Here is a 24,427-nt window from a genome sequence, read left to right on the forward strand (position 1 = left end):
AATTAATTTTAAACATGGAGACTTACATGCTTCCGTCTTTAGATGGCACCAAAACTGAATGCACTAATTAGGGAAGCTTTATGATTTCTATTATTTCCCAGTCACAGAGAGGTTTGGTTTTTTTAGAGCCTGTGAATGTTCTGGCTTGGCAAAGCTTTCTAGGAGTTCCACATATGCTGTCTGTAGTGCAAGGCCTTGTGTTGATTAAAGGGCACCATCTAAACAGAAGCAATTACACCAGCAGCTTTGAAGTGCAATGTATATTGGCAAAAACAGTACTGAATTGAGATGCAAGAGTCTGACAACAAAACACAATCAAATTCTTGAAATATAAAACTAAATAGTGAGGTTGTCTGATGTTGGTAGTGGTCCTTTCAATTCCTTCCTGCTCTAGCTTATGAAGCAGTCAAATATTTTCTTTTCATCGCAGGGCATTATTACCTTTAAGGAGCTTGTTTATGTAGTGACTTCAATTTGTCTAGATGGTATTGACTGAAACAAAGCAATGCATGAAATTGCATTTCTAAAGAACCAGTGCAAAATGATATGAAATTAAAATAGATAAAGACATTAAGTGCTCCCCAAGGGCAATAACAGTGGTACTTAATGGTCAGAGACAAAACTAGGAGTTATTTACTATGTAAATCCTTATAGACAGACAGACTTCTGATAACTTGGGCTGTGGTGAAGGAAGGTCTGAAATTGTTGCTTTCTTTCAGCCCTAATGCTGGGTTGGTCATAGTCCACTCAAAGGGATCCCTCCTGGTCTCCAGCCCTTCCCATATCCCAGTTTTTTTTGCTTAACTGGTTACTGCTTTCAGAGCACCTGTCAAAGAACTGTCAGAAGGCCAGAGTCCTAGAAAGCTGAATGGGTAAGAAAAATTAGCCAGGGTCATTTTTCTTGAATTTAAATTGAATTATGTATTTAAATTGAATTCTTTCTCTTATTTCTTTACTTATATTGCACTTCCAAGAAGCATACTTCTATGGCTTAAGAGCAAGTGGCCCAGAAGATTTGAACTTTAACAAGTGTGAACTGTACTGCTAAATACTGAAATCTCAGACTTGAGAGGTTGTTCAAGAATTACTCAAAGAAAAACCGCTGTGTGTGCAAGCATGTTGTACTGTCTATTCACTCTGTTTGGATCAACTCTTTTTTTTTTTTTTTAATTTTCTAAATACGCAAGTAGTAACAGCAAAAAGTAAAAGACAGCCAACCCAACAAGTCTGCTTAGTATTGGTCGAGCCAACAGCAAACTTTTAATCTTAGATGTTAGTAAATTTGACAAATAATCTACATGTCCATTGAAACTTCTAAGAAACACATCTTAGCTTTCCCTGACTATTCAAGGGTCAGCTGCAATCTCCTTTCCATCAATGAGAAAGGTCTGAGGGACCACCATGGTCACAAGAGCAAAGGGTGACAAGGTTTGTGAAGTGAAGGACTCACCCAGGAGCTACAGGGAACCTCTGACCTCTGTTAACTACACTCAAACTAACAAGTGGCAACCTGAGTTTTAGAAAGAGGCATTTTCTGAAGGGTTCAGTCTGTCTCATGCGCCTGACTGCTCACACAAGCATCAGCACTCATTCCAGTGAGATCTCTTTCAGCAGTGGCTCACCACTCAGAGCACAGTTTTGATGCATCCACTTTGGCACTGAAGCTGGCACGACCTGGTTTGTTGCTCCTCTGACCTGGATTGCTCATTGCTGCTTATTTCTGCCTGTACCCTCTGTGACTGCCCCCTAGAGTGTACTGTGGACATGGATCTCTCAGTGAAGTCCTGGAAAAGATTATGGGACAGATGGAAGGAAATTTGCTGCAGCCATGTTATCCAGCAAAGCAGGTCTGTGTAACACTGTAAGACTAATGAAACATTGGTAGCATGATGAGTGATAAGTGAGTCCCTAAACCCTCTTGGTTTTGAAGAGCAGTGTGGCCAGCCCTCTGGTGAGGGATATCCTGGGCTCACAAGAGCAGCTCTTCAAGGCAAATTGCAACAGACCTTCTTTGCTCCTCTCTGGTCACCATAAGGCTGTACAGGCTGAGTTACACTTCCTGAGGAGTTAGCATCCTTGACGTGCTTTGTAGGTAAATGAAAGCTTGAAACACCAATTTACCAGCTCCTCTTCTGGGCCTTGAAGTTTTCTTGGGTAGATGCTGAGTCCCAAGCAAATAGCAGCCACAAAGCAGCCTGCTTTCCATGTTTTGTCTTGAAAGGGTAGCTCGAGACAGATGCCAGCCACAAATCCCTTTATTTGCTTGTTGTATTAGCCTGTAAGCTGTGCAATTCAGCACTGGAACAAGTCTCCAGTGAGGCTGGCATCACCATCCTTGACAATTTTCAAAACTTTCGGACAGGGCCCTCAGCAACCAGACTGCTTTTGAAGATTATTTTGAGCTTGTGCTTGGTTTAGATGGATTCCTAAAATCCCTTCAAACCTGAATTATTCTAGGTCTCCTAGAATAAAACTCCTTTGTGTTGATTGTTTGGACTCATTATCTCCTTTCGTTTCTTTACTGTCTGGTCTCCCTTAAAAAATTCACTCCCTTAAATATAATCGCCTCTGTCTTGAAGAAAAAAAAACAGATCCAGAGAAAAACACAGATGACCTAAGTGGAAATTTTAGTGATACCATTACATCAGAGCAGGGCTTTAATTAGTAGGCCTGAAGTAAAGATAATCAATTCTGCCTGTATCTGTTACAGACACATGAGAGGGATGCTAACCAGATGGAGACTGTCATTCGTTAAAGTGAAAGGTGTCTTCTCTAACCTTGGAGAGATCTCTATTCCAACACTGTGCTTTCCTTCTTGAGCAGCTCAGCAAGGCAATAACTATGAGGGGAAGAAAGAAAGAAAAGGATTCAGAGATGTAGACCTTGAGGAAGTCAAAAGCTATCATACGTGAAATATGGTTTTTAACTTTTACATTGCTGGTGGGTTCTTTCTCAGGAGCTGCACAAATTTACCTTAGCCTGTAAAGAACAATTTCATTCCTTGTGGATTTAGCCAGGAAGAAAGGCACTGTGTCAGGAAAGTCTGGGCACAGAAGGAAGGAGGCAGGGCTACACGTATGCTTTCCATTGGAAAGATGATTCTTTTACAGTGATGCAACAGGGTTACAAGGGCTGCACACATGGCTCTGGATCTGTGTTGCCTCAGAGAAAGCTCCCATCACAGAGAGGAGAGGAAAGCACTGTGGAGCAAGGCTTCACCTGTCCTCAGGGTCTCCAGTCTCCCTGGAATATCCTGTCCTCTATTCAACAGACATGGCAAGGAGACTTTGGCCAGACCAAGCACGACCATGTTCACAGATGCCCATTGCAGGGGGGAACAGCCTGAAGGATGAGCAGCAATTCCTGTGTCTGTTCTAGAAAAGCAAAACTAGGACCATTAGGGAAAAAGTAATTAGAGACAACATGGTAGGATTCCAACTGTCTTTTATTATGAGGTATTTATGATCCTGTGTTTTCTAAATATGCCTTGCTGTTTGCTGTCTTGGAGAGTGGGAGAAGTCTCAAAGACACCCCAAAAATGGCAATATGGTAAGAAGAAAATAAAGGAGAAAAGCGACTAAGATAGAAAGATCCATTTTTCTTAAGTGTCTAAGGGACTTAAGAGACCAAATATTTGGTAAATTTACCTCAATTGAGGCACTTCTGATAATTTACCCAATTTACCAGGAAAAAAACCCCAAATTCTAAAAGCCTGGCACTAGTTATGCTGGAGGCAAAACAAACCTTATTTATTATGTCTCTCACTACTCTGTATATCCTAAGCTTGGTGGTGGATCCCCAGGGAATTTCCCCTTGAACACATCCTGTCTTAGCACAGAGCAAGTAATGTGTGAGAGTGCCTAGAAGGAGTCACTGTTTTTGAGTGACAGCATGTAAACAGTACAGTCTCCTGTCGAAAGGCTGTCTTCTGGTATTTCAGCTCTCTGGTAGAGATTCTGTTTCCCCTGTAGTCTGGCCTCTCCTTGTCTGTTTGTTTTGTTATCATTTGTATGGAGATCATCAGATCCAAGTACATTTGACATATGGAGATAACAGTCAGGAAAGGAAACAACATATGGCAGACAATTCATATCCATCAAGATCTGACATAAAACCATTTTTAGCAATAGAAAAAGAAGAGCAGAAAAAGACAGCAGGTTTGAATTTAAAATAAGCATGCTGCTCTGAAAAACAGGAGGGCCCAGGACTTGTTTTTCTCAATGAGACCATTGCTTCACAAAAGCCAGCACCTGCTGATGTTTGAACACTGGGTTAAAATCCCCTGTAGTGCCCTGGCCACCTCCTTGTCGACCCTCATGACCAACTAATGACTAATCTCAATGCCCAGAATGAAGCCAACTGCACTACCTGTTCAGCCTGTTGAGTCACTGCCTTGGGCTGCTTCTGGGCTAATTGAGCTGTTTAGCCCAGGCTGTGGGGAGGAGGGAGAAAAGGAACATGCACAGGTGCTAAAGGAACATGTACAGGTGCTAAAGGAACATGTACAGGTGCTGAAGACTGGGTGGGTGCAGGGACCCCAGAGCATAATGCTTGGCTCTGCTGTCCTCACTTGTGCCCTGGAGCAGCACCACATAACTGATTATGTGGTCCAAGTCCTTCCTCACAAGGCACTAGCATTGCCTCTTGGAAAGGCAGACAGGACTGAATTCAGGATGAATTAAAATCATCTAATGGGTGCTTTGGATGAGGACTCCTGGGTCTTAGGGATGTCCTAGGCTTCAGGCTACTGCTGGGACTGACTACCTCAGGTAAGGTGTGGATGTATACCACAAGAATGGTATTTGGATTCTTTCATACAAAATAAAAGCTGGTCTTTCAGTTTGGCTGAATTGAGCTTTTGTCTGGAGAGGAGCATTTTGAAGGACTGCATCTAGTCCAGACATGGCTGTATATGTATTATTTGGATACACTGGGAAGTTATAAAGGAATGGAGATGCTTTCCAAAAATACTGTGCATGTCACTAATCTATGTAACTTAGTAATAAATGGAATTTCTTCTGTAAATGTTACAACCATTTTTCCCTAAGGGAAACCTGGCCTTTTGCAAAAAAAGTGGCTTTTCACTTTTACTTGGTTTCCCTTTTATAGCCCTGTGGAAGAATCCTGCAGGACAGAGATGCTGATTTAAGGATGAGAAAACATCTGCAAGGGAGTGTTTACAGTGCCTACCCTACAGAGGTCTCATAGCATCCCTCCTGTGCCAAGAGGAAGGAGCAGCCTCAAGCTCCTTCTTATGAAACCAAAAGCTGAAAAAGAGAGGAGAAATAGACAGAGATATATTTTTCAGGGAGGATCTTCTCCCAGTCTATTTTCCTGATGTTCTTTTATATAACTTCTGGTGTGGCCAACCCTCTTTCTCTTCTGGCAATTATTTTCTCATCTGTTATTTTCTCTGCTCCAGGAGCAGAACAGTTGAGCTGTAATGGTGGGGTTTGCTAGTACTGCATCTCTGTAAATAAAAGGATAGAAAATCTTGTGGGAAGAAACAAACACTCTCTGAGATGGACAAAGCTTATTTGGTGATTCAGGGTACCTTGCTAGGAATAGAATCAGTAAACCTCATCTACGGGCTAAACATTGACCTGAGTAGGGCTATGTGACAGAGGAATTCGGCCAAATGTTTCTCCCACTCCTGTCTGGGTGAGCAGGAAGGATGAAACCTTTGTCTGGTTTAATGGGGCATCAAAGCCTGGCCCTGTCCAGAGCCTCACCACAGTGGCAGAAGAAGGAGGTATTGCTGCTGAGCACAGTAATCCTTTACACATACCAGCTTGGAAGGCTTAAAATGCAAAATGGCATTTCAATGTTCAAGAATAGCAAGTAATTTGATGGCTGTAACCGAAAAGCTTCCAATAGAAAAGCAATGTGTTCCAGGGCTGCATAACACTGCTGATAAAATTGCCTTTGGATTCCTTGTCTAATATTCCAGCCTTTCTCTTGCTCAGCAAAACACAATAGCTTGCACTAAGCCTCCCTGAGAGGGCAGCTAACAGCACATTTACTAGACACTTCAAACATTTGATCATATTTCTCCTGAGTATATTAAATATCTGTTAATGTCAGCAGCCCAGCCTGATCAAAATGCCTGCATTGCTGGGAAAAGAGTGTTTAATATAAAAGATGAAATGGGTAAGCAATCACTTACTGATGTCTTTTAGAAATGGATAGGTGACTACCTAGGCTCACCCTACCCCACTTCTTCTGGAAGTGCCCAGCCCTGCTCTGCTACCCCCCTGTTGCTGTGTGCTGCTCTGAATGCATTAGAGTGGTTATTCTGAGTATGCAGGAGATGCCAGGAATAGTTTCAGGTTTCCTGCCTCATCAAACCAAATTCAATCTGTAAAAAATTAATACACCCAGAAGGAACAGTTAAAAGCATCTCCAATCAATTAATGTTAAAATGGGGGCTAGAAGGCTGATTTGTTAAAGGAAACCCAATCTAGCTCAGAGCTCAAGAGGCTACTGAGATGAGTTACAGTGATGAGTCAAGCTGCAGTGCTTCAGAGGAGGGGAGCAAATAAGGTATAGGTTCAAGCAATCCATGTATCACTCTCAGCTGCTCATTGCTTCAGTCTGGGGGACCCCAAAGGCACACTCTGTCTGGGGTGGGCCAAGAAGTCTCAGCAGAACAAGTCTTCCTCCCAGATTTCCCACAAGGCAGGAGGTGGCACAAGTCTAGGTGTTTGCACTGGCCATTCAAATCTTCTGTCCTTTCTTCCAGAGCAACTGGAGAGAGAGTGAAGGATGCAGCCAAGAGCCTTGAGAGAGCTGCACATTTACAGCAGCCCCATGTGTACTGCACTGCTCACTCCAGCGACTCAAAAGACAAGTTGGTACACCATCCTCATAACTTTGCCTTCAAAAATCATAAGTCAGAAAGAGAGAGATGAAAGAGGTTCTTTATTGATATCTGAACCTTGTTGACATTCAGTGTTACTTTGTGATGGAAGGTGAGACTTATATAATCTCTTGACTCCAGAGCCTGGAGCTTCAAGACGCAGTTTGAAAGGCATGAGGATAAGTTTCAAGAATAGCCAACAAAGATCCTTGTGTTGTATTTAAATCTATGTAATTTACACACATGGGTTCAATCTACAATTCTTGACAGCCTTTTGTCTCGTGGGCTAGTCTTCATAAAGCTGATTTTATTTTTTTTTTCCTTAAATGATGCCTTGATTGATTCCAAATGGTAGAAAACTTCCAAATCCTGTCTGAAGCCACATTTGAATGAAACCTTTTCAAGCATGTTTTCTTGATACCTGCTGCCTTAAAAAAAAAAATAAATATATAACTAACCAAATAAATAAACAATTAGGTACACATCCAGCTGAAGCCTATTGTCACCACTTTGTTTCTGATTAAGGTAGGTCACACTTTTCTTCCTTCCAGCGATTAAGTATTTAGATCCACTTATACTTTAATCTCTTGCCTTTTTTCCTGGTCCTTTGTTGCTGTGTTATATCCTCACAGTAGAGAGCATTGAACTAAGTGGTAGAAAAATGGGAAGAGGGAGTTAAGGCAGTAATCCAGCTTTGAAATAAAAAATTGGCCTGAGGTTAGTGCTTGAATCTAAAGAGCTTACCGAAGGCAGAAGGGAGAAAAAAAAGGACTGACAAGAGAAACTGAGGCAATATAACTGAGCCAACATTAGTGCTTATCTGGATGGGGTACTTGAATGGAGTCCTTGTGGCAAAGGGTTAATTAAATTGCATTTCTCTGAGTGTTGACTGGGCCAGGACTAAGAGTGAGAGATTTTTGGAAGGTTATGATACAGTTGTTAGGGTTGTTAGGTGACAATGTAGTTCAGCTGGTGCTGGGCTATGCTGCTTGTGGGCTGCTCTGTTCAGGGAGGGCTTCACACTGCCATGAGGAGGAATCAGAGAGACACCATAAGGTTCTGAGAAGGAAGGTGTTCATATTGTACTCCTCACCTTCCCATCTATCCCTTTGTTTAGGCAGAGGAGCACTGCACCCCAGAACAATGGTCACTGGTTTACAAATCATTGCCTGTGAGATTTAGAGTGTGTTCTGGGCTTGATCTTTTCTGAAAACTATATTTCTGTTGGAGGTGGGAAGGAAATTTTGTGGACACAGTGATAGTCTCATAGTGATGAAACATGTCTGCCTGTTAACTATCACCTCTTCCATATTATTTGACAGTAGTAGCAACCTCTCCTCTGGTTAAATTAGAAGAAACTGGCTAGAGAGAGCTCAGGTAAAGCCAGACCAGATATTCTTAAGTTCACTAAAAGAAGTTTACACAAAAATACAATTATTATATGTATACAATATGTCAGTAACCAGGCATGCCAACTCCATAATGCTCTAGGTTACACCTCTAGTTCTGTGCTGCTTGAAAGCCAAAATCAATTTCCCCATGAAATTTTGAAAATAAAATACCTATTTAAGGAGACATTTTGGGCTCCATGTGTGCTGCATCACAATAAGATATAAACTGGGTTTTGCTGAAAATGAGCATTGTTATTTCATTTATCCAGGTCTGGGCAAGAGGAATGATGTTTCTGCAGTCAGATATAGGAAACTGCATGCCTCACTTGTGCCCTACACTAAGATACAATAAACACAGTGTGGTGCAGCTTTAATTTTAATTCAAAATAAATATTTCCATAACCTACAAAATTCCTCTAATACACTTATCTGGGAGAACACAAAGATTAAAGAAATCCCGCTAATTCCTTTATCTTTCAGATACAGGGCTGAAAACAAAGACATCCAAACCTTGAGCCGTTTAGAAGAGGAAGATGCCAAAATCTGTGCCAGAGGTTTGACTGCTGGGATACTCATGGCTTCAGGTAAGCTTCTTTCCCTGGGTTGTTTAGCATTTCAGAGGCCCTCTGTGCTCCTCAAGGAGAGCTGTGGATTACAGACATAAAACCTTGCCTAGCTTGCAGCCAGGGCAGAGCAGGGGGAGTACAAACAAGCTAATCCAGGGTGCCTTCCTATCCAGCTGCCTGCCTCTGACCCTGGCCAGCACTGCATGCTTCAGAGGAAGATGTAAGAACCTCACAGCAGGCAGATGTAGGATAATCAATCCTTTCAACCTTGTTCTCAAGCCCCATTAGATCTCATCCTGATCCCAAAATAGTTAGAGGTTGGATTAAGTATTGAAGGATAGGTTGGATTAAGTATTGAAGGATGGCATTTAATATACTCTAAAAATTGTTGTTATCATTAACTCCCTTGACTCTGGAAACTAATGTTATCCATAGACAAATATATTTTCATTTTGAATCACCTTGTGTCCTTGGTCTGCTATAGCAATGAGTACATAGGCTTAAACACCTGTTTGCAAAAGGTATTTAATATTTCTTTCTATCTGTGGTGGTTTTGCTGTGATTTTGTTCACTGCATGTCTCTTTTCCTGACATTATGAGCTAAGGAGGAGGGATAAAGTGAGTATACTCTAAAGATTACACATTCCTTCATCATATTATTGTATAAAAGGTCTCAGAAAATGAATTGTTTCAGCAGCTTAAGCATTGGTTTGGCAGCCAGCTTCCAGCCCCACTCAAAAATACAGGCAGATTTGCACCTCTCCCCAGCACAAACTCTGATCCACATCTCAGTCCAAATTTCTGACCTAGGCTGACTTTTGTCCCAGTTTTCCCAGTCATGGTCAGGATAGGCAAGGTCTTATAGGAAAGCCATTTTTGCAGACCACCCCTCCCTTGGCAGCCCTTTCCTGCCCTGCTCCAACTGCAGCAGTAGCTCCTGTCTCTCTCCCAACACTAACCCTTCCACTCACCCTTTCTGTCAGCACAGCCTTACCCAGGACTCTCAGGCATCCTGGAGGTGGAAGAGCTGTCAGTCCAAAATACTTTTCGAGCTTCCCTGTTCCTTTGGCCTCCTTTTCACCCTGCACCATTTGCAGCTCCCCTATTATAGTGATTTTTAAACCTAACCCTTGCTAATAGCCTTGTCTTCTGCTCTTTCCCTAGGATGTCTTCTTAATATTTTGCTTTAATGGGAACCACATCCCCATTTAACTTGTGCAGTATCTCTGAGGAAGTTTTAGAGCTTATGAAGAAATGTTATGTGTAGGATTTCAGCTGGATTTGTAGTGCTTACATAGAATTGCTCAAATATTTTTGAGATTTTGAATTAATTTTAGCTATCTGCTATTGTTTGTGCACAGATTGAATCTGCATGGATATATCTACAGTGATGACTTGGACTGTCTCCTTGTGTCACCTTCGTATCTTTTTTCCCCTTTTCCAATGTTCCTTATCTTTGCTGAGTGTCATCATCATAATAATTCTTATTACTCACCCACCTAAAAATTTGTGGCTGGTGCATTTTTGCTATTTCAGTTCCAGTCCTTTTTAGATTGTTCATAAACAGAAGCAAATTAAACAGTGTGGAATCCAGACTGGAACCTTGAGGCATATGATGTTTTCCCGGATGAAAATAGGCCATCTGATTCTTCACTTCTTTCCCCTTTATTAAAGTTTCATCAAAATAATAGTTTTGTTCCTTCTCTGAATCCCTACAGTTTCTCTTTTTTGTGATGTTTGCTCAAAATCATTTTGATAGTCTCAGTAGGTCATGGCTTCCCTCTGACACGGCCTGAAAATTATGAGAGATTAGTGAAACACTTTTGCCTTCTCTGGCTGTCATTTTAAACACCCTGTTACTATTTTCTTCTCATTCTTAACGTTACTTTCAAGAAAGAATGGCGAAAACATTTTAACCAAGCGTAGCTTATCAGACTGCAAAAATCTATTTCTATTACCATTCTGACCACACCACCACTCAGCACACCCAGGTTTTTAAAAATGGAGATCAGTAGTAATTGGAAGAGCATGAAAAAGGGCAGATTTCAAGAGCTTCAGGCTTGACTTTCCAAACAGTTTGGTACTAATACTTGGGACTGGAGTTTCACAGACCCTAAATCAGTGGGAACAGAACTGTGTTGGAAACCTGACCCAGAGCTGTGCTTTGGCCTCTCTTAACAAGCTGATGAGTCTTCATGGCACAGTGCAGCTCTGTGCAGGTAACAACCTCAGCTTCCAGAGATCCAGCAGACCGTTCAGTGCCCAGAAAATTAGCCTTTCAGTAGTGCAAAGCAGCTTCACAGCTATTCGTCTTCCAGTTTGGATGATAATTACAGCACAATTAGTTTGGTGGCCTTTGCCCTGTCTGTGTGTGGTTGCACCAAGAAGACAAGTTTATACTTTGGAAGTCCTTAGAAAGTGCCTGGGAGAGTGTATACACTCATCCCCCATCTCAGACAATGAAGAATCCCCTTTCTGATGCCACTTCTGCATGGGGTGAACCCAAAACCTATGGAGGTTGCTTCCCTGACATGGAGATACTGAGGTGAACATGCCCTTGCCTCAGGCATTCACCAAAATTCCCCTCTAACCCTCACAGTTTCTTCAGGACTAGGAGACCTCTGAGATCAGGCTGCTCATGTTCCTTCTCCCAGGGAAGTGCAGCTTGTCCAGTGGGACACATGCTTCACTGCAGCTGCTCCTTCAGGCTGTCCTGACTAAGAAAGCAGCCCTTGACTGACTGCACGCGTGCATCCCTGGTGTTCTGCTATTGCCTAACTCTGCTGAGAAGGAATGGGTGCTGCATTCAACGACTTAGCTTCTCAATGGACACAGTTCCTGGAAGAAAAACCTAAGCTAAACTAAACAAAACCCACAGAAATCAAAACAGCTGGGAAATGCTGCTCCATATAATCCCAGCTGTCCTGTCCTGCTGCTAAGAGGAGCCATGTGGCTGCTACAGACACATGCAGGAAAATGATGTTATTAGAGGCATCAGGTATTTGTTCAGCAGGCTGTGGGATGCAGCCATTCCTTGGGCACTCCAGATGTATTTACAGTATTAAAAGGTCAAACAATCTTTTTATTTCCCTGTTTGCTTCAGAGGGTTTTGTTGAACATTCTCATTATTCGTTGTGGTATTTCTTTGATTTAAGAGGATTTCTCTACACAGCTGTAGTTATTACAACGCAGTGTGTGTGTGTGTGTGTGTGTGTGTGTGGTGCATGTGCTATTACAGTAACAAACTTCTTGTAGTAGATATTTATTTTGAGAGCAAGGCTTTTAGTTCAGTTGTGCATGTGGCAGTAAAGACAAGATGCACCAGGTAATTTGGAAAAGGGAAAAATGAGTGAAATGGAAAAAGACACAAAATTAATAGAGTGATGACTTCTGTCCCTGTGTTTGTTATGGCCTCTGTGCCAACTATTAACTTACTTTTCATTACCTTTTTTGACAGAAAGAAACCCTGCACAATAGCTTAGAGACCCTGAGAATGGGAATTTTCAAATTTTTGTCTTCACATAATTTCCTTCTAATTGCAGGCAGCAGGGCTTTTGGCCCCATTGCAGAAAGCCTCTGAATCCCAGAGCAGTTGTTAGGCATCCTTCATGATCCCCCTCCAGAACTTGCCTGTTGTCCCTTGACCACAGCACCCTTCCAGAGGGGAGTGTCAGAGAGGGAGGAGAGGCAGCAGAAAAGGAGTTGCTGGAGCAGGAAGCAGCAGGAAGCAGCTAGACACAGCACACCATCCCTCTGATTTAGTGAGAGAAGGTAGAGGCAGTGAGGACTATCTGCAGGTTTAGGAGCAGTAGGAATGCTGGCATTATCAACCAGGGAAAATTAAAGATATTATAATGAAGGCAGGGAGTCAAAGGCCTTATGTCATTATTTCCACTCCATATTTGAAAATCCACAGCATATGGACTTGGATAAGGCTGATTACTTCCCAGAAGAAGTAACCAAAGAGTCTGCTAAACATTATCTATTAGGACAAAATATATCTGGAGTCTTGAGAGGGTTGGCTCAGGAAACATCTGTTTTTAATGAGCCTAGGAGTGCTGGCAATATTGCAGATGACTGCAAAGGTCTTAAGTTTTTCCAGTACTTTGCCACCCCTTCAGATGGGTGCAACAGGAGCAGTTAAGATAGTTATAAGCTGAACAACCTGAAATTAATATCTGGCAAAATAGTGCACAGGGAAATATGAGGTTCTAACTGGAAATATAATTAATATCAAGCAACTCAGCTTTCAGGGAGGTAGAGCCTATTAAACAGAACCACTTTCATTTTGGATGTGATTACAAATTCAGTTATCAACAGAGACTGCAGAGAGATAATGTGCTTTTGCACTGCGTTCAACATGCCCCAGCACAATATTTTGACTTGAGTCAAAAGACGTAGGGAATGCTGACTGATGGGAGTGAGGTTTTTAGGAAATAGTCTGTGTCCAGTGTTATTTCCATTTCTCTATTGGTGATCTTGAAATAAATATAAAATTGCTGCTGATAAAATCTGAGGATGACACACAAACTGAAGGAGTAGCCAATAATGATGGAGACAGAGGGGTTACACAGAGAGATAGGATGGTGCAGTCTGCAGTGCCCATTTCAATAAAATGCTTTTTAATGTTGCTAGATGCCAAGTCATTCACCTGGATTGCAGGGAAACCAGTTTTGATATGGCCAACTCTTATTCATGATAGCCCTAGCACGTGATTTGTTTCCTTTTCTTTACTCTTTTTTTTTTTTTCCATCTTGAAATATCTGTTAGGGTAATACATTTGGATCTCATCACTGACTGTTTTGCAAATGTTTTTTTGCCAGCACAGACTGTTTTTAGGTGGTTGCATATGTTAGTGTTAGTCTCCTACAGGTGAGGGTGACAGTGTTGTACCAGCAGTGAGTGAATCAGAGTTGGTGGAGGTGACTGTGGAGACCTATTCTGTGCTGAGCACATGTCACTCTGCTGCTGGCACTTGCCTTCTCCTTGTGTGCTTTTCCTACCCAGGGGCAAGCTGATTAAAGCAGCTCACATCATCCCTGAGCTTGGTGCTGTGCTTGTGACTAAAGATTCATACATTGGCTGATAAATTACACCAAGTCAAATGTGCATTTAAAGTTACTTGAAGCACTTTCTTGGACAACTGCCCTTCCCAGTTCATTATTTGGGCAGTCTCATACCATCTGTCCAAGCCACGAGCCCAGCTTACTGCAGCTGGGTCTTCATTAATAGACTCCCAGGGTTCAGTCTTTATGCTGCGAGGTTTGAAGGGTGATGAGCATCTCACGCTGTCTTGGGCAGGGTAGAGAAAGTCACAGTAGTAGAATTTCTCCAGCTTGCACTTGCTTTACAGCATCAAAACCTCATATTTCTACACAATAATGCAAAAGATGATACAGGGGGTGTCTATTTCCAGTTAATTATTAGGAATATCTTGATTTCATGCAGAATCCCAAGTGAAAGTCAAAAATCTTAACAGAGAAGTAGCATGTATAAAAATGGATCCATTTATAGATGCTCTACTTTAGTAGTTTTTCCTCCTTGAAATCAAATATCACTTACTCTAGTGTAAGTCCACAAAGTCCTGTGGAAACTTTTATGGTCACAGATTTAGAGTACATTGTCTCCACGTCTCTTTTCATGGATCACTAAACCAGGCAGATATCAACAAGGGTGCTGGGCTCAAGTCCTGACTTGCAGGACCAGTCAGCTCTCCCCCATCACTTCAAGATGCTCCTCTACATGCTCATGGCACCCCACTGAACACATTCAAAAAGCTCCTGCCACTAAGCTTATGAGAGCTGATGAGATCACAACCTGGGAAAACAGCTTTATTAAAATAGGGTATTGAATATTGAACCAATTTCTCAGACGTGCTTATCTTGCCGTTAACCCTGGCAGATCAATGGGTTTAAATTTCTTTTCCTAATGGGCTTAGCAGGCTTTGATAAAAAACAAATGTATCTGTGAAGTATTCTCTCTTTCTGTCCAGGAGACTGCTTCTTGATACATACCCAGTTATAAACAGAATAGTGATTGTTAAGAGATTTTTCCTCCTGTGATGGTTTCATATTGAAAGGAACGAGATCCTGTTAATTGTACTAATCATGTATCTTTCAGAACTTACTTAGTGGATTATATACTGCCTCCTCCTCCCCCTGCTGAATAATCAATGATTTGGGCATACTTGCCTTCGGACTCTTTTTTAACCACCTGAACCTGCAGGTGGTTCCCTTCTTGCTGCACTAGAAGGGAAAGTGGTGATGTAAAATGAATTTTTGTGTGGCTAGCAACCAAGGAGTTAATCCCCTTTCCCTAAAAGTCCCCAGCCTATGGATGTTGTTTCAGGTCTATTTACAGGAGTACTGATGACTACAACAAGAACTATAAAGGAAACATGAACCTGCTTCATGTGGTGATGCGGTGAAAAATTAGATGTCTCTGGAGAGCTGGACCTGAACAGCTGTTCCAAGGTTATGGGGGCTCCATTCTGCCACTGCCTTCACCAGCCTGTGAGAAAGAAATAGGTACAATCTCCTTAGCAAGAATGACCCAGCAGGGAAGAAGTCTTTCCAGGCTTTCACTTCTTCCAGCCCTTTTTAGCAGATGTCAGGGAAATTGCATTTCACCATCAGCACAGAGCCTGGGGGACTTCCTACACTCTACTCCTTCTCTCTGAAGCTGATGATTGTGTGGATGACTACCTCTGCCCTCTTCTCCCTTGGGATAAAACTGCCTGAGCTCCTACTTAGGGCTCCTCTGAGGGACCTCCTGGGCTTGCTTTGTCCAGTCTCATGACCCCCAGCAAACAGTGGAACAGGAGTGTCTGGGTCATTTCATTTTGCTGGGGGTCTTGTGTGAGCTGGGTTAGTCTCAGAATCTCAGCTTGGGCAAGGGTAGGGGACAGGAAAGTGCATGGCAGAGGGACATGAGGTTCAGGTGACAGGCATATGGGAAGTGATTTTCAAATTTCCTATGTCTCGTTCTCTGAATAATTTGGGACTCTCATTTCCTATGACCATCCTGTACCATTTCAGCAGTTGACACCCAGGCTGAGCATGTGGTGCTTCTGCACCAAAGGGGACTTTGTGCACAGACTTGGGGCAATGAGAAATCAAGGATTAATTTGGCTTGTCCTCGCAGTGTTGGCTTTTAGGTTGCCTCTCTGTGACAGAGAAATTTCAACATCTGTAAATAATTCTGTCCTCCAGAGAAGTGATTGCCTGTATTGCATTATCCGTGAAAAATTCTTGCCCCAAAACCTTATTTGTGGCTCCATTAACCTAAAGAACTCATCTGAATGCTCCATTTGCCTTTTAAATAAAGAACAAGTGATTGCTGAGGACTCACATCCCTATCATTTTGTGTTGCTTTCCTCATTATGAGAGGAACATAAGGGTCCCCGATCATTATTTCTGACTCTGTCATTAGCAAAGGTCTGGAAAGCGTGTTTTCACTCCATTAGCCTTCAGAAATAAAAAGAATGATTGCATAAGTCAAGAATAATTATTTCAACCAGCTCTTCTCAATGTATTCTGTGGAGCAGGCTGGGATCTAAACAGGAGCTGACAAATTAATTTATATTATTTCTATTTTCCAGAAAAACCACCATGTTCAGGACTGATTTAGAAATACAAACAGCTCTATTTGTGGTTTAATGTGCCTCTCCGATCACTTATGGCAAACATCAGGAAGCTAATCTTTTCCTTCATGATGTCTGCCAGGATCCCTGCGATTTACCCCCAGAAGAGTGGTAGAACAGAGGTATCCATATCTGTCATGGTCCTTTTGTTTTGTTCTCAGAAGTGTGTGGATACTTATGTTAACCAGGATGAACCTCCTTCTGTAATAATACCCTTCTGTGATGATGTTGAAGTTCACAGATGCCATCACACATTATGTGATGGCATCTGAGTCCAGGCATGGACTCATCTGAATACAGCATTTTCCATGTTCAGAGAAATTTCATCTTTGCTTTAAAGAAATGATGGAATGCCCCCACCCTTTTTGCGTTAAAAGACCAAAATGCAGCCATTTTTCTTCTAGATACAGTATTAAAACTTGCTGGACCTCTGATGAGATCTGTAATTCCTTAGCAAGGCATGCTTGCCACCAAGAAGGGCTCATGCAGGATGGTCTCTTTCATGGTGTCTTCAAATGTGGCAGCAACAGTGCGTAGGAGGGGGCAGTGAGTCAGGGAGATGGAGTCTCTCTGTCCCACCACTGCTTGTTGTCAGCAGGGACAAGCTGCTTCACAGCAAGGATGGCAGCAGACAGTAGGATGATATGATAATTCAGCCTTGGATAGACAGCACTACAGAAGAAGCATAATTTCTTATTTTGACTGAAAATGTTCTTATACTGCTGCAGATAGTAAAGTTAATTACAATGCAGCTGAGAGCTTGGAGTGAAACTGGATTGAAAGAGATTATTTAGTCCCCTTTTCCCACTGAAATAGATTTTAAACCTTTTCTTAAAAATTACCAATGAGCCTGTTGGCATGAATGAAAGCATCTCCTATAGATCTATGTAGCTCCTTTTACCACAAGTTTCTCAGCTGGAGTCTTTGGTGGAGGTAGGAAAGATCACATTCTCTTTGTCAGTGAAAAGTTGTGAATTGTTGTGTTAGCTTTTTTTTTTCCAACAGGTGTATGGTTGCCAAATGAGATGTGGATTGCAGCTTGAAAACATAGGTATTCTGTGCACAGATGTCATTCAATAAAAGACAAAGGTGATGAGCACAGAAAAAAAAAAACCAGGTGATACTATGAATCGTGATACTGTGCCAGAATTTTATGTTAATTGCACACCTTATTTTCCTCACCTCTGAGTGTGCTAGTTCCTAGGAGAGGAAAGAGTTCAAAAGCTTGACTCCAGCATACCCACAGAAAGCCTGCAGTCATTCACACTTCACTATTAATGCAAATCATAACCTGAAAGACAAAGAAAGATGTCCTCTATCTGACAGTGTTGTAAAACAACTATCATGGTCCCTTTCTCCTCTGAACAATCTTCATGGAAACCTAGCCAGAGCATCTAAGATAGAAGAGTCCTCTGACTGGTAGTGTAAAAAAGACAGCATCAGTCCTGAGACAAGGAATTCATCTCAGTGAGTGACCTGAACTTTAAAGGATCTGAGCCCAGGCATGCAAAGAATAACAACTGGTGCATTGTCACAGTGCCTTGTAAAAGCAGGCTGACATGACCATCACTTTTGCTGCAAGATTCATGGTACAGGTAAAGTCCCATCAAAATGTCCTACCCAACAATGGGTTGTGCCTGGGGAGCTGTGAGATATGGCCCAAATCTACATGAGATGAGCCTTCATGCCACTCCAGAACTGTGACAGTGACACATAGGCTGAGGAGGTGTTTTGAAGCATTTGGGTGATAAGCCCCCAGAGCTCCTCACAGACATCAAGGCTAGAATTACTGCCAGATAAAGTAGAGTAAAAGTAAAAGTGGAAGACAAGATAAGGAACACCATGTTAAGGGCTTCTAGAAGGATCGTGACACGGACTGCAGGTTCTCATCTTCAGGTTGCAGGACATGTCCCTGTGAGCTTTCTCTAGTGGGAAAGTCACATACTGGGGTGCTGAAACAGCTTGCTGAAACATGGCTGTGTTGTAATTAATAAATACACTAATGGAGTCTTCATTGCATTATTAGGACATTTAGAATTTACTCTGGGAAACCTTTCAACTCCATTAAAACCACCTTTGTCACAAGATAAAGTGCCGCTCATAATAGGCTCATTAACATGCAGACTGCAGTTCAGCCCCATCCATTAACAGCTGGCAGGCAAGAGTTTCCAAAAAGACCCCGAGAAACATTTTCCCTGACCAGGGCCTGGCTTCCTCAGCATGTCTGTTAGTCCTGTGTGGGATGTTTCATGCCAGGGAGCTCATGCTACCTCACTGTGCCATTTATATGTACTGCCAAGACCAGCTGTAATCAGTTAGGGTCCTGGAAGAATCTGCCAGGAGTTCCCGCCCTGCTGCTGGGGTCTTTATTTGACTCAAAACTGCCATGAGCAGAAGATGCCAGCCCTGTGCAAGAGCCGTGGGCATTTTCCACATCTCTCCCACTTGGCTGACTCTCATTTAGAGCCCAAGTGTCAACTGGTCTGATGAAGTGCATCAGAGGCAGGCGTGATGATTAACAGTGAATGATAACAATGGCATTTCAACGGTTGCTAATAGGCTTCCAAACTTAATCTCTCACGCTCTCGAAGAGATAAAGAATAGATAATTCTTCCAGCAACAATGACTACACAATAAAGTTTGCATTTGCTCTGTGTTGATGAGCTATGGTGCCTGGCTTCACCCAGTGGCACTTTGAGACCCCAGGGCTGGGGGTGGTGCCAGCTCAGGATTTTACGGATTTCCCAGGTCGTGCAGGTCTGTCTCCTGGAGCAGGGAATTAATGTCTTTGTTCTTTCCTTCTTTCTAAAGCCCAGTTCTCCAGCCAGCAACTGATAGGGAAATACAGACTATGGGAAATTGAAGTTGTCCCTAAGTAATCTATCTGAGCTTACAACTTTTGGACAAAACTCACAACTTTGGGGCACAATTTATTGATGTGAGTTCTGAGGATTGTCGTTCTGGGTCTGGCACATCCACAGTAGGGGAGAGAGGTATAAAACTGTCACTGGGCTAAGAGGCTCAGCAGAGAAGTTAGACTGGGCTGTAAGGATGACTTTCTAAATGCTGAGAGGAGCTTATCTGAATGAGATGAAAGCCTGTCAGTGACTGAGGTAAGTGAGGAATTTGACATGAAGATTTGAGACTTCAAGGCATTGTATTTCAGCAGCCTGAATGCCAGGACACCGAGACTTAACAACACAGATTCACGGAGCAGCTGAGCTGCAATGAAACTTTCTGCTGGATAGGATCCATGGACCAAAGCACAGTGAGTTCAAGAGAGCAAAACTCCTGCTGAAATTGTAAATGAAACATGGGCAGCCTGCTTTCTTTTAGGATGGTGCCCACCATGAGAAAACCCTCATTCACTCTGGCCTGTCCATCATGCCATGGTGCAGACAGCAGTAAACTGTGGGCAGGGCATTGTCACTGGAATGAATGAGTGTCCCATAGCTCTGTATTCCAGGAGTTACTGTTTGCTGCCTAAAGTCTTACAAAAGAAAAACTGTGCCTTTTCTTATGTCAGTCTAAGTCTTGCCTGTGTTGCTCCTGAACTGCCTGGCAGGAGATCAGCTCTTTCAAAGATGTTTCTCACATCCCTTTTGAACAGCCCTAAATTCAAGGTCTAGAGCAAGAACTGTACAACCAAGTGGCAAATTCAGTGAGAAAACTCTAGTTTTGGGGCAGGCAGGGCAGCTAAACAGAGAACACATCCCACTGCTAGAGAATAATGTGATTTAGTGGACTAACAGCAAGACATTATGGTTAGGTTTTACAGCTGCTAAATGTGTTAGACCTTAAACAAACATCTAATGGGACTTTAGCCTTCATTATTTTGAAACATCAGGCTTCAGAGGACAGTAATTTTCTTATAACATCCAGCATTGTGTCTTCAGGATAAGGGATATTATTTTAAAAAGTGAAGGCAAAGTTCCTCCCTGATGCATTAAGTCTGATTCAGTTTATATTTTTGCATTTTCCCTTGCACTGAATTCCTTCTCCTTTTCACTCTGCCTCTGGTATCCCAGCTGTTCACATTTCCTTTGTTCAAATGAACCCAAGATGCAGATTTCGGTGAAACCAAGAAAATTTGCAATTAACTCCACCTTTTTAAAAGAAAATATTATGTCTGTGTCTTGAACTATGCTTTGTGTAGCAGCATGGCACAGTTCCTGTAATTGTGTCCTACCAGTTTGCTGAGCCCCTATTTTTATAGCAACTGTATCCCTACAGATCTCCCACAGAGGAAACAAAAGATGTTCATTATAATCACAGCTGGGCTGTCCTGAACCCCTCTTTGACAATCAAAGCAATTCAATTATTCTTTTTACTCTTCATTTTTACTCATTTCTGTATTGCTGGTTTTATCTGGGGTACAATATGGTCATTCAAATACAGGTCAGGGCTGGGAATGACTCTAGGTTTATTTCTTGCACGATATTGAAACACTTCACTAGGTTTTGGTACTGTGTTATTCCCTTCAAAGAAAGATATTTTTTTTCTTCCATCTGTATCTAACATCTTCTTACCATGCATGTATCATACCCTGAGTGGCTTTAACTCACTAAGACAGCAGAAACCACCCCAGAAATTAGGATCACATCCTGCCAGGCTAATGATTCATATAGCTCACTGAAGGGTTTGGTGGGCAACAAGAATGGGCTCAAAGGGCCTGGAGAAGGAAAGGTTATCTCACAGGATGAGGGGAAGTGGAGAGGTAAAGAAAGACAACAGGGTGTTTAGGGATGTGCCCCTGTTGATGGAGTGACCAAATTTTAAGCAGACAAAGAATAATTTGGTCACTGTCTTCGTCTGCTTAAAAAGGCAAAAAGCCCCGAAGTTCCTCTCCTCAATTTAGTATAAAGACACCTCATAGGAGCTTTAGGACTTCACCTCAGACCTGGGGCTCCCTGACTGGACAGGAGCCAAGAGGTCTGGCCTAGGTAATTCACTAGAAACAGAAGAGAACAAAGGAAATAATCACTTTTGTGGAGTGTTTTAGCAGGAGCAAGAACCTCTTGCCCCTGGCTCCGGTTTTCTCTGTAAGAGCTTTGTTATTTTGCCTTTTATTAGACCTTTTTCTGTTTCCAACACAACCTCAGAAGCCATCCCGCTGATTTTATTCCATTCCAGGTAGCAGAGCTATCTTGGGTGTAATGTGTTCCTCTCAGAGCTCATAAGACCTGGCTCGAAGAGTAACACATTCAGGGTGAGGGAGACCATCCCTTCCTTTAAGCAGAAAAGGCTGTGTGGGCTCAGCTGACCATGTACCAAGACTTGGTTTCACCTATGACAAAGCATAGGTGGATGCATGGTTCTTTTGGAAAAGCTATTTATTTTTCATGGGGAAAAGATATTTTTTACAATTTCTGCAATGCTATTAAGAGACAAACAACAGTCCTATGTGCACATCCCTTTTCCCACTTCCCTTTGCAGAGTCAGAGGCAGTTCTTGTTTACAGGTGGCATCTGAGAGAGGCTCTGAGTGTAGAGTCCATTTAGCCCACATAAGTGGTGAGACTTTTCTTCATTCTAATTGATCTGCAGTTCTTTTTTGTATAACTGGGGAAGCAAAATGCCTCTACCTCAATAAAACTCTGCTTCTCACACTCAGTCCTCCAAGGTTTTAATTTATTGTATGTACTTTGTTCCTGCCCAGGCTTCCCCTCAACACCCCATGACGTCTATTACTGTGTATAAAAATGATCTGTGTTGACACAGGACTGAGTGGGCACTTTGCATTATCAGCTCCAGCATTTGCCTTTGTGCTTTATTTCATGCAACAAAAGTGTAATTCACAGCAAGGTGATTTCCTGAAAGGTTTTCCACTGACAACTTGTCTAAAAAGAGATGCTGCTTGAGGAGACAGAGAAATGTGTTTCTTCAACCCATTCAGCAAAGTTACTAAGGAAATCACTCAAGGCTTTGATGTTACTGCTATGGCCTGAGGTGCATGTGGCAGTTACTGGGCTCCTGGTCCCACTGATATTTCATGAAATAAAATGAAATCTTGCTAATTCAATGAGTATTATTTTGGTCAGGTTTGGTCCACTTCACTGCACATCATGTCATCCTATTCCATTAACTTTTTTTCACTTCATTTTAGAATTTTTTTAAAATTTTGATTGCCATTTATTTCATCATAATTCCTCTCCTGTGTGTTCTGTTCACTTCATTCCCTGATTTCAAGACTTTATTTCCTTTCATGAAATGCAGAATTTTCATTTCATGAAAGGAAGTGAAATCTTGCTATTTCTATAAGTATTATTTCTGCAAGTTTCAGTATATTTCACTGCACTTCATGTCATCCCAGTCCATTTAATTATTTTAATTACATGCAATATTTTTCTTTTTAATTTTTTAATTGCATTTCATTTCATTTCATCATAACTTCTCCTCTGTCTGTTCATTTAGTTTTGTTCCCCAGTTCTGAGATTTCAGTGAACATAATTTCAGCAATATTTAGGACTTTTAACTGCACTTCATGACAGTCCATTCCATTTAAATGTTTTCACTTCATTTCAAAATTTTCTTTTTTTCTTTTTGATTGCATTTCATTGTAATTTCTGTCCTATGTGTTTGGTTCAATTTGTTCCCTGATTTTGAGATGTCATTTTGACTTCCTTTCATGAAATGAAGGTTCTTCATTTCATGAAAGGAAATCAAATCTCAAACTCAGGGAACAAACTGAAATGAACAGACTGGACAGGACATATGTTAGAAGGAAATGCAACTAACAAAGGAAATGAAATCTTGTAAATTCAATGAGTATCACTGTGGCCAGTTTTGGTCTGTTTCACTGCACTTCATGTCATCATCATTTAATTGTTTTAATTTAATTTCAGAATTTTTGGGTGTTTTTCAACTGCAATTTCTTTCATCATAATACATCTCCTGTGTGTTCATTTCACTTTGTTCCCTGATTTCGAGATTTCATTGAGTATCATTTGGGTAATTTATGGTCCTTTCATTTCAACTCATGTCATCCCATTGCATTTAAATATTTTTACTTAATTTCTTTTTTTTTTAAATGGAATTTATTTCATCATAATCCCTCCTCTGTCTGTTCATCTCACTTCATTCCCTGATTTTGAGACTTCAATTTTTTTCATGAATCATAACTGGGGCGGGGAACTACCCCTCTTTTCATGGTTCTGGGGGCTGTGGCATTAAGCTGCAAAGTTTCATCTGACTTTCTGAGATCACCACCAGCCTCTGACCTGCCCTGCCTCTCCTGCAGCCTATCTCCTACCTGAGCACACCAGGCTCACTGGTCCTCACCAGCCCATGTCGTGCCACCCGAAGCAGGGACGTGCTTGTTGTGCCCTGCTCTCTCTTCTGCAGCAGCAGTCTTTCCACTGCTGCTGGCTGAGCGGTTTTTAATTATCCTCCTTGGACTTTTGTACACCATAATCAACAGTTAATTGCAAACAATCAGACAAATTGGTGATCTAGGGAAATAGGGAAGACAGAGGGGAGCAGGGACTAAAGCAGGAACTGACTCCAGCGATGGGCACGGCTGATGGCAAACAGCTGTTTGGAGTAGAGGGGGCTCAGTGGAAGAGGAGCTGCCATGAAAGCCAAAGCATCTCTTCTTTCCTCCGTCCCTGAAGCATCTTCACTTCACAACTCACTTCTGGCACATCACCTCCCTTGTAAGACAATACAGCTTGGTTCTGCTGGCAGCATTGTTAGGTCTCACTAGTCTGTGGAAAAAAACAACACACTGGAGGATGGCAAACAAGGAGACTTAAAAGTCACAGCACCAAACCTTATAGAGTTTGAGAAGTGTTTGGACAATGCTTGCAGGCACATGGTGTGACTCTTGGGGCTGTCCTGTGCGAGGCCTGGAGCTGTACTTCAATAACACTTGTGGGTCCCTTCCCACTCAGGATAGTCTGTGATTGTATTACAAGCCAGCAGCAAGGCCCCTATTTTCCCTGTAGTTATCCAGAGGTTCCCCACATCTC

At 42.0% G+C, this 24,427-nt stretch overlaps 1 long non-coding RNA gene across 2 annotated transcripts in view; it reads left to right on the forward strand.

The window, feature by feature from the left end:
• The window catches only part of LOC141728680 (uncharacterized), a 34,078-nt gene that overhangs the window by 6,559 nt on the left and 3,092 nt on the right, over positions 1 to 24,427 (forward strand). Inside the window, exons 1-2 of one of the 2 annotated variants that reach the window (XR_012579826.1) lie at positions 6,746 to 6,850; positions 8,731 to 8,834. This is a non-coding gene — a long non-coding RNA (uncharacterized LOC141728680). Of the gene's footprint in view, positions 1 to 6,745; positions 6,851 to 8,730; positions 8,835 to 24,427 lie in introns of those variants that run through there. The other variant, XR_012579825.1, reaches the window with a different exon arrangement.

Source organism: Zonotrichia albicollis, chromosome 3 (assembly GCF_047830755.1).
Source record: "Zonotrichia albicollis isolate bZonAlb1 chromosome 3, bZonAlb1.hap1, whole genome shotgun sequence".
Lineage (NCBI taxonomy): Eukaryota > Metazoa > Chordata > Aves > Passeriformes > Passerellidae > Zonotrichia > Zonotrichia albicollis.